Consider the following 20254-nt stretch of genomic DNA (forward strand, 5'->3'; position numbering starts at 1 on the left):
GAAGGGTATGCCCAGACGTGGGTCCCGTGCGCACTGCGCAACTGGATTCAAGATAGCCTAGTTTGATGAAGGGTGATACCCTGAAACCAGTCCTAAGATGCTTGTTTCCGGTCCAGGGAGGACCTGGTATAGCAGTTCAGGCTGGGCTGTTCCCATGAGGAACAGGGTCAAGACTGATTTGCATGTGGCTGGGTCCAAACTGGGGTGGCATGGTGAGCAAAGAAACAATGGATTAAACCCAGATCTTTGTGACTGGGGGGTTAATGTTAGCATTGTTCAGCATTCTGTCCATCATCTGTTCTTTTTGCACTAATCTAAATTAGACATGAAATTTGTGCACATTGTGAAAGTCTTATGTGACAATTTTTATTGATAGTTTGTTTTCCTTACATGCAGACGTATTAACCCAGGGATGGGTAGAAGAAGGCGTCCTCTAGTCTTCAGACCATTTCCAGACCTTGCCACCTTGAATGAAAGGAACACAATCAAAAAAGTTCAGATTAAATAGGTACAGCCAACTTTCAGTGGTGTGCTACAAGAAGTCCTTGCTGCAATGATGAGACTCCTCAACAGCTTCATCTCAGGGTTCGGCCAACGTGAAGGGAGCATTTTATGATTTGGGTGCCTTACCAAATGTGATTGGATCAATTGATGGCACACATATTGCCTTGGTGCCACCACACTCCAGGGAACAGGTCTACAGCCACTGGAAAAGAATGTCCATTCCATCAATGTGAAAGTTGTCTGTTTACCGGATGTATATATCTCAAGGTTGTGTGCCCGCTTTCCTGGGCCAACATATGATCTTTTGTATTTCAGAACTGCAAATGTCACAGCTTGGACCTGAGATGGCCTGGCTTGTTGGTAAGTACAATATGACTTGCAGATCATTTGCCTTAATCCTAGTTTAGGAACGTACAATGGCTTGATATTATGTTAAACTCTAAATGTATTGCTTCCATGTAGGAGACTCAGCATATCCTAACCGACCATGGTTGTTGGCACTGCTGAGGAATCCAACAACAACAGGGGATGTCTGCTTCAGTAAGGCCCAGGGAAGTACACAGAGGCCAAAGGAGCAGGCTTTTGGGCTCCTGAAGGTCAGATTTAGGTGTCTGGACAAGACTGGTGTGGGGCCCTCCTCTACTCAACTGATAAGGTGTGCCAAATCACAGTTGCATGCTGCACAACATCACCCTGCAAATGAACATCCAAGTATCACAGAGGATGGAGACCGTGAAGAGACACTGGGTGAGGATGTCGAAATGCCCAATGAAGATGACAGTCGTGAAGTCATTGACCACTTCTTCACCTGAGTGTATGTGAACCCTTGCATATTCAGAAATACAATGTCAGAACAACTTGTGACATACTGAGCATATCAGTCTGCTGGAAAGTCCAAGGCAAAGATGCTTGTGGACCAGAGTTTCCCTCTGTTGACTACTGTGTTTATTGACATAGATTAACTTTGAGTAAGATTTACTTCGCTGTGTTATGTATATGTGTACTACCTAATGTATCATTTGAGTCAAATTTGAGTCAAATTACATAAATGAAATCATTAATTATTCTGTTTCAGGATCCTTCATCATGTCATCTTCATTTGGACATTTCAAAGTTGTGATATTTGCAGTGATTTGTTGCTGTTGGAAAGTACAAAGTGAACCTGTGTTGATCATGGGACAGACATCCACTAAAGATGGATAGATGTTGTACAGAGACAACTTGCATTATGATTGAATGTAAGTTCTTGAGATTGTAGCAGACCTGTTTTCTGTGGGATGTTACAATGAATGCAATATGTGCTGCTTAACTTGCTCTAACCATAAGTGTATGTCAAGCTATAGCATACTGGTCTTCCTTCACACTGACTAAATCCTCAATTTGTGTTCAGTGTAGGATGCTGTTAATGTGTCTCCTCATAGTTAAAAATTACTTTTTTATAGCACACCACTTAATTGTGTTTGTGATATTGCACCAGATACTGCCACATTGTCCTGAAATGGTCACGTGGCCTCAAATTGTGTTACTGCCATGATGTAGACTATTTAGTTCAGATGTCGAAGGACCACAGATGGGGTAGATGGTACAGGAAAAGCCCTGCACATGTGCTGATAAATGTCAAACAACACCCCAGCCAAGGAGCACAAGTTGGAGATGATATTCTGCATCTCAACATTGTGCTTCCTCTGCATCTGCTTAATGTCTCATAGCTCTGTTAGGACCTGGCGCTTCACATTTGGGAGTCTTGTATTGCTCCCAGGACTCGGTCAATGGTGGTCTGGGTGACAATGATGCCTTGCCTAGCTACTTTGTGCCCTTGAGGACGTGTGCCCCATCCCACTGGGTCCTTGCACAACTGGAGGTGATGGTTGTTCAACAGTAGCCAGGATTGAGGGGCACAAGATGGGCATTGTGGCCCTCTGGACACAGGAAGCAGAGTGTGGGCAGAGTGTGACTCACTGGGCATGTCTTCCTGGACGGGAAAGGATGGACCAGACATCCCATCATCATCTGGACTGGAGTGGTGTCCTCACTGAAGGCTTGCCCCAGGCCTCGAGTGGAGGTGTTTTTAGTTGCAGATGGTGGCCCACTGGCCCTGGGTATTGTCCTAATATGAATTACATAATTAAAAGACATTAAATATCTGTAGTGTACCTCAAATGTGTCTTTCGCTACAGATGACACAACCTAAAAAAGGAGATATTATGATTAGTGAGATGTTGAGGCCTTTGTGGGATTTTCCGCTTTTTACTTATGTAGGTGAATGGACACAAAGGCACACTTCAGTAACAATGATGGAGAGATTTCCTGAAATGTAAAATGTTCTTTAGGAAGTGTACAATACATGTATCAGAAATGCAACTCAACACAGGAGATTTGAGAGCTGAGCGATTTCAGGGCTAGCAGCCTCAAAAACAAACCATAGTACAACTTATTGGATGACATGGCATTGGCCATCATTTCAACACAGCAAAGTAAATTGTATATCAATACTACTTTTAATCAACATGCTACAGAGCATGATTGTAAACCTTTGGAAACACACAGCATTATTTATGCAAGCAAGTAGATCAACTCAGTGGAGTAACAAGGGGGTGACAACATACTGGATCAATATAGCAGATGAAATGTTGATGCATACATGAAATTGTGAATGACAACTACATAAAGCTTTGCTATTCGTGCATATGTGGAAGGTAAAGGAGATTGGGGAACATCACATTACACTATTGTTTTGCAGTGACAAAAACAGGGCATCATAGTAGTTGTAGTCATTTGTAAACACTATTGCCAATACTTGTGAAAAAGTGGGTAACACATACCTATATGAATTTATACAGTGAAAATTAAACACTAAATTAAAATATGGACACACGTGTGTAATTATATAGGTTAAGATACTACTTACAAACTCTATACTTTCATGTGCATATAGATGGAGTTTGGAACTTGTTTTTGAGGTAAGAAAAACCTACATTGAGAGACAGCAAATGAATAGGCAAATGCAAGGGGTGATCCAGGGAAGACATCACACAATTTGGCAATACATATTGTTCATTGTTAAATAGATTGTAACAACCATGGTGCTACTGATAACACAAGGTATTTTGGTAACTGAAGTTTCAATATACATGTTTTGATAGGTGTCTAGAAACTTTCTGAACAGCTAAGCAAGGACTCCATTTGTGATTAGTGAGACATGCGTGAATGTAACTTACCAGTCTCCACTCCACCAGGAATTTCTGTCAAGCCTTCAGGATGTAGGATCTGCAAGACCTTCTCCCCCTCCGGGGAAAGATTTGTAATAGGGGGCTGGGAGAACCACCACAAGTTCTCTGGGCCCCCAGTTAACGCTTGGAGGCCAGAGGACGGACTCTCCCCTGTAGGTCGTTCCACCGATTCCCAATTTAGTTCTGTGTGCAGAGTGTTAGCTGTATCATTCACTCTGTTAACTATTCTGTCCCACATTTGCCTTTTCTGAGAAATTATAGTATTTTGTACATGTGCTCCAAACAATTGTGGCTGTACTTTAATTCTTCGTTCATCCACTATGACTGTCAATTCTCCCTCTGTAAAATGTGTGTTCCTTCTCCCTGCCATAATGATAACAAATATTTATACTGTGTCCCTACAGTGATGTGAAAAATAAGGAAAAAACAGAAGGACAATGAGTGAACAGATAATAACCTGGCAGTTCAGTGGGAAAGTCGTACTCAGAATGGTGGTCAGCAATGGAATGGCAAAGGGTCATGGTCTAAAATGGAGTGTGTTTTGTAGTGTTTACAGTTGTCCAATATACATCAGGTGAAGGATGCTAGTAACCAGCCAATAGCCAGAGTCCAATGCTGAACAGGTCCCGCGATGGACTCCCGTCGTCATGGCACTGCCACTGGTACACAGCAAGCTCAGCTTTATCTAAATATTGTTGGTACAATGCCACACTCCCGACGGCGACAGATTGGAACTCACCAGCATTGGAGTCCGCCACGGGTTACAACCAGAGCGACGGAGTACATACCGTCAACGTGGACGGCGGTTGAACTGCTATAGATCTATATATGGCAGTCGGAACACCATCAACTTGACTGAGTACTTGCGACTGCTGCTGCGGTGTATTGGTGGCGATTCCACCAAGCTCTAATTCTTTCTAAAGCTGGAGAAAAGGCTGAATCTGGAAAAAAAGATGGATGTGATAGAGGTAAGTAAAGCAATGCAGAGGAGGAGAAGTGTGACACCCTGAGGCGCCTCAGGTACAGTTGAAGTCCAACACTCCAAATCGAGTTCAGTGAACAGTAGAAGCTGCAGATATTTTCCTGGGCTGAACTGCAGTCCAAAATTATTGGTTGATTGCACTCTCCCTTACAACCATGACTTTAAGCCTAGGAGAGAGATGCCTGGACCTTGCTCAGAAAAGCAGAACTATGTTCTTCATTATGTACTACCTTGTTCGTGATGCACTGTGAGTACAAATTTGAACAAAGGGTTCCAGAATGCATTAACTGTAGCCTTAAGTTGTAAAATAAAAAAGACCTAACCTGCAACCACATAATAACATAAAAGATCACAAAGGAAAATCAGATACATCCAATTCTGATATAAGCAAATTACATTGGAGCCAAGAGAGCAGTACTGAAAACCAAGATCACTATCCTAAGGATGTGGGATTCATATGTCTAGATGCAAAAATGGCAAACCTATAACATAAGATGAAGTGTATGCTGCTGTCGCAACTGTCGAAGGATAAAGCCCCTGGCGGCCCAGATAGCTTCAGAGCTACTTTTTGTAAATTATTTCAGGGAATACTTGTGGGCCTTTTGGCAAGCATATGTAATTCATTTTAACAGTGAGAATTGGTTACTGAGAGCATTATGAAATTTACACTGCACTGCCCTTGTAGCTAAAGCCATGTAGCGTTACTGAAGAACAGTGCTCAAGTTCATATTCAGTTTCTTCCTGCATGCCAGGAAGACACCTGGCCAACTCTGATCTCTCCTAACCAACTGGACTATGTTGAAGGATGTCAAAATGCAGTATTATCCTTTGGTGTGTAATTTTACAAACTGAGTAGTATGCATTAAAACTTGAATGATCCTTTTCTCCTTAGATGCAGAGTTGTTCAACAGTCGCCTGCCAATTTCTTTAAAAGAGGATGTTGAAATCAGCAGAGTACCACGATTCAGACATATATTCAGCCAGGCTTCATTTGTGCTCTACCAGAATCAAGGTTATTGCATAACTGCAACTGGCACAATCTCTTATGCTCTCAAGAGGAGACAGACAGGGCTGTTTACCCTCATAATGGGACACCTACTACGATCTGCTACATTTTCTGTCAGCCCTCGTTAATGAACTGAAATATCTCAAGGTCTTTGGTTTAAAAATGAATTATAATTAATTATGAAAGGGCATGGATGTATCAAGACTTTCAGTAGGCGGGACCTGCTACCGCTAAATGGTTTTATGTGGTTGAAAGAGGATATATGCAATTTATTAACTAATTTCCAGGAACATCAGAAATATCTCAATGGTCTTAACCTCTCAGCCTTGATAGAAGCCCTGTACAAGAACAAATGCAGATGGTGTCAATTGGTGATAACATGGGTTTGGAGGATAAACCATGTTAAGATGAGCTTTGAGGCAAACCTCTATGTTTCACAGACCTTTACTGTAACTTTCTGCATGGATATTCCGAAGACCATTCAGCATAGAATTTTGGTCCTTGTTGGATGTAATAAACGTACTTAATAAATCATTATCAGTAGCCCGCACGGTTTTCTACAGTTCAAAACATGAGGGGAGTTTAAGATATCCATCTGTGAGGTGATATGTTTTAGTGGCCCAGTTGGGGCCTGTTCAGCATGATCAGGGACTCCTAGAGACAAACTGTGTTTCGAAGCTGAACATGAATATTCCAAAATCCTGCTAAAAGACGTTCTTGGGAGATCCCCTTAATACCCAAAGCACATTAGTCCCCTTCTTGAATCTTCAAAAACAACACTATGTTACGGACAAAGGCCTAACTGCTTCCTCTCCTTGTTGTCACCTGGTAGAATTTGTTGGCTGCAGATACACGTGCTCTGCACACTCCTGCCGTCTAGAGTTGGGTTCAGACTTTACAAGTTATTTTTCTTGAGGAAGTCTTTTACTGTAGATGTTGTGTGACGTGTCTCCTTCTTGTCAAGGTAATGCGCATGTTTACCAACTCCTTTGTTAGATTTTTTTTTTTTGTGCTATTGGGCTCAGACAAATTGCGTTAAAGCTCTGTGCCGCTTTGACACCCTCGCTGCCTAGAGGCGGCTACCGGCTCAAAAGAATCGCTACTCAATGACAACAACATAGGCACAGCTCCTGTGACTGTTGGAGCAGTCTAAGGTTCCATCAAAAAGACAGAATTCACATGACTTCAACATCAATTACTTCTAAAAACCCATTAAGAATGTCCGTTTCTGGGTAATGGAGGGTAAAAAGGACAGGAATATTCATATGTGCCCTTGGTGCGGAGCGAAATACTCTTACTTCAACACCCACAATGTGTGCAATCTCTGGTGCTGGAGCACAAGGAACAGGATTGTGCCACGTGCAACCTATTCAAAAACAAAAAGACATTAAGCAGACAGGATCGCAGACTGGCCCATACCATGTAGATAGCAACAGCGGCTGAATTTTCCTAAAAAAAAAGTCCACCAGCTCCAACCCATCAAGGACGAGGTAGATGCCAACATTGCAGCTCGAGAGGGGGATACATCATTATCAGCCCTCACTACATCGCCTTGGACGAGTCCATTGAGGGAGAGGAGTTGGACGTGCTGGTCCAGGACAGTACGCATAAGGCTCCACCACAAAAGTCAGGGGCCAAGATGAAAAACAAAACTTTTTGCAGCAGCAAAAAACGATAACTGGGAAGCAGGCAAAAACCCTACAGAACCCCATGCTTCCAGAAGAAGAAGGCAATGTCTTTAAAGGCCTTCAGGACTTTATGCAGAAATGTCATCAGGCAGCAGGAAGGGTAAAGCTTCCAAGCAACAAAGCTAAGACTTCGATATTGCACAGCTATTGCTAAAAAGGGTGGCAACAGAACATGGTCCGTGCCACAAAACTGCTTAGTGTCACCACACACTAGTTCACCCTTGCCCAATCACAAATCAGAGGAAATAGACAGCCCTGACCATGAGACTTGCTACTCAGATGCACAGGACACCCCCACAAAGCCCAGGTCCATGGGATGACTATGTTGTGGTCCTTACAGGCACAGCCATAGAGCCACCTTCCCCACCCAATGTATATAAAATTCAGGTTGTGTACACTGCCAATCATGGAATGTCTTACTAAATGCTTCAGACTTGCTGTTGGTTCTGAGTATTGTAACTGAGTTTTGAGGGAAGGACAACCAACAATATGTTTTGCTATTTTGTTTGCAAGTAGGCGGTGGCTTTTTCCCCTTTTTATGGTTTATGGGGCTAATTGTGTGAAATCTGCATTTTTGCTGTGTTTCGGGACTGATGATAATTTTTCCCTTAACTCTGTAAGGTCATATTTATGGACTGCCTTGTCATTTCTGAAAGATTTTCCCGCTGTTGTAGGTATTAAGATAACCGGATGACCTATACCGGAGGGGCATTTGCTGCCAGGATGCCTCCTGTGTTCTTATGTACTTGCAGTTTTTATTTAATATGTTGCTGTTATTTGTGTTTCACTCCCAGCATAGTTTCACTATCTGATAGATTCCTAGTGCAGTTGTGTTATTGATCCTTTCTCGTGCCTCCAATAGATTGTGATTTGTAGCAACCGTTTCTAAAGGTATATTTTTCCAGTGTTGATGATTGCCAACCATTTGCTAGATTGAAAATTATCTGATACTATGTACCATATTTTTATGTTTCTTTTCACTTGCGTCTTAATAGGTCCCTGCATCGTACTGATAAATCAATTGATTGTTCTTGTTGTCCTGTAGCTTTTATCTCCATAGGCATTAATCTCCAACGCTGAGGGTTGTTGATTAACTTATTCAAGCCATTTTTGATTGTGTCTCCTTGCAATGCACTTTAGTAGGTCTTGTATTGCACTGAATTTTTAATTGATTGTCCATGTTGTCCTTACAGTCATTGTTACCAATGGTGTTACTGTGAGAAAGTAGCCTCTTTCTAGCCTTGTTACCCCCACTTTTGGCCTGTTTGTGAGTGTATGTCAGGGTGTTTTCACTGTCTCACTGGGATCCTGCTAGCCAGGGCCCAGTGCTCCTAGTGAAAACCCTATGTTTTCAGTATGTTTGTTATGTGTCACTGGGATCCTGCTAGTCAGGACCCCAGTGCTCATAAGTTTTTAACCTATATGTATGTGTTCCCTGTGTGATGCCTAACTGTCTCACTGAGGCTCTGCTAACCAGAACCTCAGTGGTTATGCTCTCTCTTTACAAATTGTCACTAACAGGCTAGTGACCAATTTCACCAATTCACATTGGCATACAGGAACACCCTTATAATTCCCTAGTTTATGGTACTGAGGTAACCAGGGTATTGGGGTTCCAGGAGATCCCTATGGGCTGCAGCATTTCTTTTGCCACCCATAGGGAGCTCTGACAATTCTTACACAGGCCTGCCACTGCAGCCTGAGTGAAATGACATCCACGTTATTTCACAGCCATTTACCACTGCACTTAAGTAACTTATAAGTCACCTATATGTCTAACCTTTACCTGGTAAAGGTTGGGTGGTAAGTTACTTAGTGTGTGGGCACCCTGGCACTAGCCAAGGTGCCCCCACATTGTTCAGGGCAAATTCCCCGGACTTTGTGAGTGCGGGGACACCATTACACACGTGCACTATACATAGGTCACTACCTATGTATAGCGTCACAATGGTAACTCCGAACATGGCCATGTAACATGTCTAAGATCATGGAATTGTCACCCCAATGCCATTCTGGCATTGGGGAGACAATTCCATGATCCCCGAGTCTCTAGCACAGACCCGGGTACTGCCAAACTACCTTTCCCGGGGTTTGCCAACCCCTCAGACAAGTTTCTGCCCTCCTGGGGTCCAGCCAGGCTTGGCCCAGGAAGGCAGAACAAAGGACTTCCTCAGAGAGAGGGTGTTACATCCTCTCCCTTTGGAAAAAGGTGTCGGGGCTGGGGAGGAGTAGCCTCCCCCAGCCTCTGGAAATGCTTTGATGGGCCCAGATGGTGCCCATCTCTGCATAAGCCAGTCTACACCGGTTCAGGGATCCCCCAGCCCTGCTCTGGCGCGAAACTGGACAAAGGAAAGGGGAGTGACCACTCCCCTGACCTGCACCTCCCAGGGGAGGTGCCCAGAGCTCCTCCAGTGTGCTCCAGACCTTTGCCATCTTGGAAACAGAGGTGCTGCTGGCACACTGGACTGCTCTGATAGGCTCTTACCTGTGTTGCTAGCCTATCCTCCTTCCTAAGTAGCCAAACCTCCTTTTCTGGCTATTTAGGGTCTCTGCTGTGGGGAATTCTTTAGATAACGAATGCAAGAGCTCATCAGAGTTCCTCTGCATCTCTCTCTTCACCTTCTGCCAAGGAATCGACCGCTGACTGCTCTGGACGCCTGCAAAACCGCAACAAAGTAGCAAAGACGACTACTGCAACCTTGTATCGCTGATCCGGCCGCCTTCTCGACTGTTTTCCTGGTGGTGCATGCTGTGGGGGTAGTCTGCCTCCTCTCTGCACTAGAAGCTCCGAAGAAATCTGCAGTGGGTTGACGGAATCTTCCCCCTGCAACCGCAGGCACCAAAAGACTGCATCACCGGTCCTCTGGGTCCCCTCTCAGCACGACGAGCGTGGTCCCTGGAACTCAGGAACTCTGTCCAAGTGACTCCCACAGTCCAGTGACTCTTCAGTCCAAGTTTGGTGGAGGTAAGTCCTTGCCTCCCCACGCTAGACTGCATTGCTGGGTACTGCATGATTTGCAGCTGCTCCGGCTCCTGTGCACTCTTCCAGGATTTCCTTTGTGCACAGCCAAGCCTGGGTCCCGACACTCTAACCTGCAGTGCACAACCTTCTATCAATCAATCAATCACTGCATTTGTAAAGCGCGCTACATACCCGCGCGGGTCTCAAGGCGCTGGGGAGGGGGGGGTGCTACTGGTCGAAGAGCCAGGTCTTGAGGAGTCTTCTGAAGGCCAGCAGGTCCTGGGTCTGTTGTAGGATGGTGGGGAGAGTGTTCCAGGTCTTGGCGGCAAAGTAGGAGAAGGATCTGCCGCCGGCGGTGGTTTTTCGGATGCGGGGGACTGTGGTGAGGGCGAGGTTGGCTGAGCGGAGGCTTCGGGTGGGGGTGTGGAAGCTGAGTCGGTTGTTGAGGTAGGTGGGTCCGGTGTTGTGCAGTGCTTTGTGTGCGTGGATCAGGAGCTTGAAGGTGATCCTTTTGTTGACGGGGAGCCAGTGCAGGCCTCTCAGGTGGAGTGTGATGTGGCTGTGGCGGGGGACATCGAGGATGAGTCGGGCCGAGGCCTTCTGGATGCGTTGGAGTCGTCTCAGGAGCTTGTTTGTAATTCCTGAGTAGAGGGCATTCCCGTAGTCGAGTCTGTTGGTGATGAGGGGCTGGGTAACGTTTTTTCTCGTGTCGAGGGGGATCCATTTGAAGATCCTGCGGAGCATACGGAGGGTGTTGAAGCAGGACGCGGAGACGGCGTTGACTTGCCTGGTCATGGAGAGAGTGGAGTCGAGGATGACCCCTAGGTTGCGTGCGTGGTCCGTGGGTTCCGGGGCTGTGCCTAGTGACGTGGGCCACCAAGAGTCGTCCCAGGCTGATGGGGTGGGTCCGAGAATGAGGACCTCCGTCTTGTCTGAGTTCAGCTTCAGTCTGCTGTCCTTCATCCAGTCGGCTACGGCCTTCATTCCTCGGTGGAGGTTAGCTTTGGCGGTGTGGGGATCTTCGGTGAGGGATATGATCAACTGGGTGTCGTCGGCGTAGGAGATGATGTTGAGGTTGTGTTGTCGTGCGACGTGGGCGAGGGGGGCCATGTAGATATTGAACAGTGTCGGGCTGAGGGAGGATCCCTGTGGGACGCCGCAGATGATCTCGGTGGTTTTGGAGCGGAAAGGTGGGAGGCGGACGCTCTGGGTTCTGCCGGAGAGGAAGGATGTGGTCCAGGCCAGGGCCTTCTCTTGGATACCGGCGTCATGGAGGCGTGCTGATAGGGTGCGGTGGCAGACCGTGTCAAAGGCTGCTGATAGGTCCAGGAGGATGAGGGCGGCTGTTTCTCCTTTGTCCATCAGGGTCCGGATGTCGTCAGTGGCGGCGATGAGGGCGGTCTCAGTGCTGTGGTTACTGCGAAAACCGGATTGGGAAGGGTCCTTCTGAGTTGTCCTCCGGCGTCGTGGGATCTCCTTTTGTGACTTCGGGTGAGGTCCGGTTCACTCCTCTTCGTAGTGCCTGTTCCGGCACTTCTGCGGGTGCTGCCTGCTTCTGAGAAGGCTCCTTGTCTTGCTGGGCGCCCCCTCTGTCTCCTCACGCCATTGGCGACATCCTGGTCCCTCCTGGGCCACAGCAGCATCCAAAAACCCTAACCGCGACCCTTGCAGCTAGCAAGGCTTGTTTGCGGTCTTTCTGCGTGGGAACACCTCTGCAAGCTTCTTCACGACGTGGGACATCCATCCTCCCAAAGGGAAGTTCCTAGTCCTCTTCGTTCTTGCAGAATCCACAGCTTCTACCATCCGGTGGCAGCTTCTTTGCACCCTCAGCTGGCATTTCCTGGGCATCTGCCCAATCTCGACTTTGTCGCAACTCTTGGACTTGGTCCCCTTGTTCCACAAGTACTCTTGTCCGGAAATCCATCGTTGTTGCATTGCTGGTGTTGGTCTTCCTTGCAGAATTCCCCTATCACGACTTCTGTGCTCTTTGCGTAACTTAGGTGCACTTTACACTTACTTTTCAGGGTCTTGGGGTGGGCTATTTTTCTAACCATCACTGTTTTCTTACAGTCCCAGCGACCCTCTACAAGCTCACATAGGTTTGGGGTCCATACGTTATTCGCATTCCACTTTTGGAGTATATGGTTTGTGTTGCCCCTACACCTATGTGCTCTCATTGCAATCTATTGTGACTGTACATTGCTTGCATTGCTTTCTATTGCTATTACTGCATATTTTTGGTATTGTGTACATATATCTTGTGTATATTTGCTATCCTCATACTGAGGGTACTCACTGAGATACTTTTGGCATATTGTCATAAAAATAAAGTACCTTTATTTTTAGTATATCTGTGTATTGTGTTTTCTTATGATATTGTGCATATGACACCAGTGGTATAGTGGGAGCTTTGCATGTCTCCTAGTTCAGCCTAAGCTGCTCTGCTGAGCTACCCTTTTCTATCAGCCAAAGCTGCTAGACACATCTTCTACACTAATAAGGGATACCTGGACCTGGTGCAGAGTGTAAGTACCCCTTGGTACTCACTACAAACCAGGCCAGCCTCCTACAGTTACTCTTTAGTGAAGACGGTAGTTCATTACTTTAGATTTATTTTTTTAAGCTGATATTGCATGTTTGTGTCCCCATGCTTCTTCCATACACATGTTCTTTTAAATTATATTTTTCTCAACAGCTAACAATACCACTGCTGGAATCCCCAACACGAAACACATTATTGACATAGGAAGGTGCAGTACAATATGCATCATATACAAGTTGTCCAAAGTGCCATGCCACTGTCAGGAGAGGAGATGATTTCAAGTATCCGGCTCAGTGTCTGTGGAGCTAGTTTTAGCACGAGTCAATAAGTACGAACGAAGAGGGGCCCAAATATCCTTTGGCCGGGACATAGGGGGAAGCAACGAAGCATACAATTCACTGGTCATATCACAGAAAATAAGATCATTTAACCAGTCATGAAAGGTTGGTCTTTGACTACTGCCCCACAATGCCGCAAAACGTTGTTTAGCAAGAGAAGTGCCATTGCCGTGAATCTTCTATAATGTGGGGTAAGCGGCTTAACATAACCCAGCAGTGCCATGGTGGAGTCAGGATCTATGACATGGTCTAACATAGTAGATGTATGTGTAAATATGTCCCTCCAGTATGCCTGTATGAAGGTGTAATTCCAAGTGAGGTGGGAAAAATCAGCAATGATCAGTTGTACATTTGGGACATTGGTGAGAATAAGATGGGCCAATATTAGCCAGGTTTTGGGGAGGAGTATATGCGCAGTGTAAAAACTTGTAACGAAGGAGTTTATGTTGACTATTTATCAACACTAATTTAACCTGCAGGCAACAATATTGCCACATTTGATCTGTGATGGGGTAATTTAAATCTTGCTTCCATGCCATTCGCGCTGCAAAGCATGGCGTGGGTCACACCTAAAGACTGGCACGGTACAGATGAGATACCAGCCTAGTGCTATCTGTTGATGAAATCTCCATATGAGAGGGGGGAAATTAGGTGACTCGTCAGGAAAATTGAGGAGTTTTTTCTTTTAGTGTACTATACAGGCGAAGGCGTGTTAATTGATCAATTGAAGAGGTTGAGCCCCCTACTTCAAAGGTGGAATGTAAATCTAATTTACCATTTCTGATTAGATCACCTACCGTACAGATTTGATGTGAGGATAATATGTGTTGCACCAACACTTTCTATGTCATTGGTATCCACTGGTTACCTTTGAGAGGAATGTCTGGTGAATAGAAGACGCCATAACCTAGATATCTTTGGAGCGGGGACCATGCCCAGCATATCGTAGAGAGGGTATGAATTTCTCAAGGTTCTCGAAGTATACCCTTCTGTAGGATTGAGGGCAATAGGAGCAGATCCCCTTTTTTTTTTTTCTCAAATGTCTTTTATTAATTTTTAAAATAATACAATACAATGATTAATGCTGAATAAGCAAAATTCCCCCATTCAAACCGTATGTTCTACCCCTCCCCTTAATCTGCATCTCGACCCGCCATATATTATGTTTTATAATCAGCACATTATAGATTCAACAGGTTTTTTTTTCCTTTCACAAATACAGTTACCTATATATTTATGCATTAGAGGCACCTTCCACTTCGAAGTCCGATGTTGTACCTGATTTTTCAGATCTTGTGTTGTCAGGGTGTTTCAAGCCATCTAACATTATATCCCATTGTTCAGCTACTTCCCTAGTCTGCTTTCCCCGTGCTGCTTCTAAGTGTAGTATAGTTCCCTCAGCTTCTGCCCATTTTATTAGAGCATCTGACCATCTCGGTACAAGAGGGCCTTTTACATCTTTCCAGTGCGATGTGATCTCTCTTTTGGCCAACAGTAAAGCTAAATCCATAAATTTGTTGGTTGTTTTTTTTTTTTTTGAAGGGCGTGGGAAGTCTCCAAGTAGTGCAATTAAAGGGGGAGGGTGTTAAGTTTCTTTCCGTTATTATCGATAACTGCTTAAATATTTCTTCCCAGTAGGATTTTACTTGTGCGCAAGACCAAAGCATATTCTCCAATCCGGCTGCGGGTTCTGAGCATCTAGGGCAGATTCCCCATCTGGTGTTGAAGATTTTTGCTATGTCTTTTGGGGTAAGGTATGATCTGTTATATATATATATATAAGTTGATTAACTTAAATCAGGCATTTCTGGATAGGGGGTATATATGTGAAGTAATTCTAGACCACTGTTGCTCTTCTATGGTAATGTGCAGTTCTGACTGCCCTTTCAATCTAAGTTTATCCAAGGGCGCATGAAGGTTTTTAAGGAGTACTTGGTAGATTGCTGAGATGGACCCTCTTTGTTCTCCTATTGAGCAAATAAGCTTACACCCCGCATGTGTAGGAGGTTCCAGCGTACCCGTTTTCCATGTCTTGTGTATAATTCTAGTTATTGCACTATATGTGATGAACATTCCTGATGGGACGTTAAATTGATCCTGCCATTCCATGAAGGTGCGTAGTTTACCATTATTATACCAGTCACCCAATACAGTCACACCATATGTTGCTAGTTTTTTTATCCCTGCGAATGCTGAGTTCGAAGTTATGTATTACAGACACATTAGTGGTACCTCTGGTGCATAAGGTGTTACTGTATGTGTGTTTCTCAGAATCTGTGCCCAGCAAAGTCTTATCGAGTTCCATTCCAATGGGAGTTGTTGGTGTTTCCCCCTAGGGTTCAAAATAATTCTAAGAATGTCATCTATTGAACCACTTAGGGTGTTCAGTGATTCCTGGATAGTTGAAATATTACCGATTAATCTTGCTAACCATTGTAGCTGACCCGCCCAGAAATACATTTCCATGTCCGGGGCAGCTAAGCCCCTCTCCTCAGTAGGTCTCTGAAGGGTGCGTTTCCAGGTAGTCCCATCTGAGGCTGTCAAAAGCCTTTTCAATGTCAACAGAGATGATTGCTGCCTGTGGTAGGGTGTGAGGGGCTGCGTTAATTATCGATATCAGTTGTCTAATATTCTGTGCGGTACTACGCTGGGAAATAAAGCCGGATTGATCACGGTGTATCATTGATGTCATATGGGGCAATAACCTGGTGGCAAGTATCCTACTGAGTATCTTATAATCCAAGTTGAGCATGGACAGTGGTCTATAGGACCAGACGTCCTCTGGAGGTCTATCTGTCTTTAATAAAGGAATCATAATAGCTTTGTTTGTGGATGGGGGCAGGTGCCCCTTTTCCCTAGCTTCAGAGTATATGGTGCATAGACGTGGTGCTAATTGTTCTCGGTATGTATTATAAAACTCAACGGGGATTCCAGGGAGCAGATCCACTTGATATCTCTCTGGATTCAGGTAGGGGGTCTGGCATCAGGATGATACTAGTAATAGGAAAAGGGGCATTGAGACACCAAATAGTAAAGGTACAGATTCGATATGACGAACCCGCCCTCGGAGTAGGGAAGAGTGAGTGTTTCCCATTTGATTCAGGGTCGGCGGGCAGATCAAATTAGACACTTTAGCATCATGCGTTTTGTAGAGAAAAAGGAAACATTCAGTGGTATTGGAAAATCGAGAAATGAAGAAAGAAACCGGAGAAGCACTACCATTCATATAATTGCAATGTGACCCACTGTAGATAAGGAAAGACTGATCCACCTGTTAATTTGGGCAGTGAGTGTACGTATGGCAAGTCAATGATTGCAGTGGATCACCTCTTCTTTTTGACAGTGGAGAAAGATGCCCAAATATTTGGAGGCTTCATCCCACTATTTTAGGGGATATTCTAGAGGGCAGGGGATTGTAGAAGTCAGTAAGTGGAAAGAGTTCTGACTTAAGCCAGTTGATCAACAGGCCAGACAGAGTGCCATACCGGATAATTTCCCGAAGGAGCGGGACAAGTTGTAGGGTGGGTGTCTTACAAACAGCAATATGTCGTTCACATATACTGTAGTCAAAATGGGACCATTTTGAAATTGGAGTTCCCTGTATAAATGTCGCTCTTGAAGGTGCCGAATCAGGGGGTCCAGGGCAATAATAGGAGAGTGGGGAGAGGGCACACCTGTCAGGTGCCCCAGGAAATATCAAAGGTTTGTTTGATATGACCATTGACCCTCTTGCGGGCAAAGGGGTTCGCATAAAGTAGGAAAATCAAATCCAGAAATCCAAGAGGAAGACACAGCTTATTAAGCGTCGTCCTCAGGAACGGTAATTTGAGGGAGTCAAAGGCTTTCTCTGCGTCCAAAAGGGCGATAGCCGTCTGAAGACTCAAATTGTTTTAATAGTGTGAATATTGTACGCAAGTTTATGGAATTGGATCAAAGCGGCACAAAGCCAGCCTGAAGGGGAGAATTATATGCTTCATTCGAAGTGCCAAGCCGGTCGCAGTGAGTTTTGCCAAAACTTTTTATCAAAATTAACAAGTGACAGCATCCTGTATGAGGTACAAAGATGTGCCTGGTTTGAGAAGAAGAGTCACTACAGCCTCCTGCATAGATGGAGGAGGGATTCCATCCTTGCGGGCCTCAGCATATACTTTATTGAGATGGGGGACTAGAACTGTCTTGAAGGCCTTGTAGAAATGGCCTGTTAAGCCATCCAGGCAGGGTTCTTGGAGCCACCAAGGGCATCAGTCTCCTGTGAGATGTCTTCATGCGTGAAAGGGGCTGTGCAGAATTGCTGTTGGCTGGCTGTGAGTCAGACCATGGCTGTCTCAAACAAATAAGATGCAACCTCTTTGTCGCCCTCTATACATTTTGCAGTGTATAATGTACGATAATAGTCAAGAAGTGTTTGAGCAATCTTGTCAATCCCAGTAATCATGGCACCATCTTCATTTTGCAAACTTGTTGGTTAAGTGGAATGGTAGTTCGGCCTTAGGATCCTTGACAAGGTTCGACCATGCCGATCCCCTTCGCCGTAGAGCCGGGCGCTGGTATATTTACCAAGGTATTGCACATCTAGGTCTGCCAGTTCAAGAAATACTTGCAGGAGGATCAAATGCTTATGCAGCAAGGGTGTCTGGGCCCCCATGGAGATGGCAGTGTCTATAGCCTGGAATTCCCTCTACACATAAGCCAGGCCACCGCAAATGCACTTTAGGACCCAGAATGTTTTGAGACACAGATTAATGTAGGCTTTGAAATCATCCCAGAGGTTCTTCCATTTACACTTTAATAGGACCCTGCATTGCACTTGTCTATTAACCGATTGTCCCTGTTGTATAACCCTTTATGTTTGACCACATATCCTTTTTATGTTTTGATTTTAACAAGGCTATGCTTATGTGCTATAAGACTTAAATTCACTTGGGGGATTATCCTATGTGTGATTTTAATCCATCAATTTGTGTTTTTTCCTTAAAAAAACACAACAAAATATTTGTATATTTTTCAAACCCAAGGAAAGGTAGTGCCATCTCAAAAGCAGGAATTGCAAGATGGATTGCTAAACTCACCCAGATTTGCTACCTAAAAGCAAAAAGAGTCCTATCCACAGCGCCAAGGGCTCACTCCACAGGGAAAAAGGGTGCATTGGCGGACTTCTTAGGGAATATCCTGCTGGCAGACTATTGTAAAGTGGCTACTTGGACAAACTGACACACATTCACCTAACACTACTTTGTGGAAAACACTCTCTGGTGGGACAAACAGTTCTACAGGCATTATTTCAAACAAACACACCATCTATGGATCATGTCACTTACCCTGTAAGCATCTATTTGTAGCGTACTGTGGTTCCCAGACGTGTTGAAACTGAAGGTATGCAAGTTCCCCTTCAGTTTTGTGTTGGGTGGAAACAAACAGCGTGCCATGTTTTTCTTTGTGTGAGCCCCTTGAGCAAGCTTTCTGGAGAGATCACCTTCCCTTCTGTTATCACAACAAGCTCATCTAGTGGAAACGAAGAGAGAGGACTATCAGCTTCTTTTGTTCTTCATTGGTCATCTTGGGTTGGTCAGTTGATCAGTGTAGGAACCTGCTTTGACATATAATGGATGCCGATTTTAATTTGGGGTTTAATTCTAATGTGACAGAACTCTGATTCACCTGAGAAAACTGTCTGGCAAGAGGGTGAGTTTGTTTGGTTCTTTATGGTGGCTTTGGATTTAGAAGTTTTGTGGATATTATGGATTCAACAACAGTTACCAGTGGTTTACCCAGAGAAGGTATTGGGTGGTTAATTGCCAGTGATATGATGCAGATGGTGGCTGACAAAATTAAGGCTACTTTTTCTTAAAAGGCAAGTATGGGAAAGGCAGAGAATTGGAAGATTAGTAAAGAAAGCCTTGCAGATGAGCAACTTCATTCTGTGTCTGGTTCTAAGGCTGAGAGTGCTAAGTCAGGAAAGACAAAGAAAAGGAAAAAAACAGTTTTAGAATTTATTAAAAGGGAAAATCCCGTCACATAGGCTTTATCTAGTAAATATTATCTGATGGGGCAGAATGCTTTATCTGCTCAGCATGGATTGCCTGAAACAAAAAAAAAGGCCTGTGCCACAATGAAGGTAGACAAGGGAAGTTACCTTCCTAAAGGTAATATAAGAATTTCTAAAAGGATAACAGCTGCTGACTCAGGTGAAGAAATTTTGCAGAACCTGTTGGTTCCACAGGAGTCTCACAATCTGGATATGGATCTGTTTGGAGATGGTTTTGGAGGTTGTAATGGCGGAAAGGTTGGGGGGGTGAGGTTGGGGGTGGAGGGGATGGAGTTCCACAATCCTAGAGCTAGACAGTTGTGGCCATTGGAATAAAAAAACATTTTGCCACCTGAGTGCTCAAGACTAGTAATAGCATGTAGAACATACCAACGGTCGCTAGGTATATGCAGAAGTTTGTTAAAGATCCCACGAACAGGGTAACAAAATCCTTAACCTTATGTCAGGATAAGTTGTTAGATGCAATTAGATCAGTTGCTTGTATTTTTGACATGACGGAAGAGGTTGTTTCAAAAGACGGGGTCTTTGTCGATATTGATTGCTTTAAGGGCTTTATGTAACACCGTGTTCGTCTTATTAGCAACATGAATGCTGCTATTGCAGCACAAAGGAGGGAGTCGATCTTTTTGAGAATTGATCCAAAATTGGTGGATATGACGTTTGTAAAGGATGGCCCCAAAGCAGAATGCCTTTTGTTGGGCAGTAACTTTCTGAAAGAGGAGTATGCAGCGGCCTTCTGAAATCTAGTCAAGTTAAGACGGCTATCAAATAAGTATTTTCAGGAGGTGTTTTTGGCAGGGCTTGGTGAGGGAGAGACTGGGCTTTCCAGGGCACAGACAATTCTGAGGTTCTCATGGCCTAAAATTTTACTTCAGAGTTAAATGAGTTTTAGGGAGCTTTCAGACAGCCACAGGGTCCTACCATGAGAGAGAGAGGAGCCTAACCCAGGAATTATT

At 44.6% G+C, this 20254-nt stretch overlaps 1 protein-coding gene across 3 annotated transcripts in view; it reads left to right on the top strand.

The window, feature by feature from the left end:
- ARL6 (ARF like GTPase 6) overlaps positions 1 to 20254 on the top strand; it is an 811945-nt gene that overhangs the window by 561810 nt on the left and 229881 nt on the right. The window lies entirely within an intron of this gene.

The sequence above is a fragment of the Pleurodeles waltl genome, chromosome 6 (assembly GCF_031143425.1).
Source record: "Pleurodeles waltl isolate 20211129_DDA chromosome 6, aPleWal1.hap1.20221129, whole genome shotgun sequence".
Classification (NCBI taxonomy): Eukaryota; Metazoa; Chordata; class Amphibia; order Caudata; family Salamandridae; genus Pleurodeles; species Pleurodeles waltl.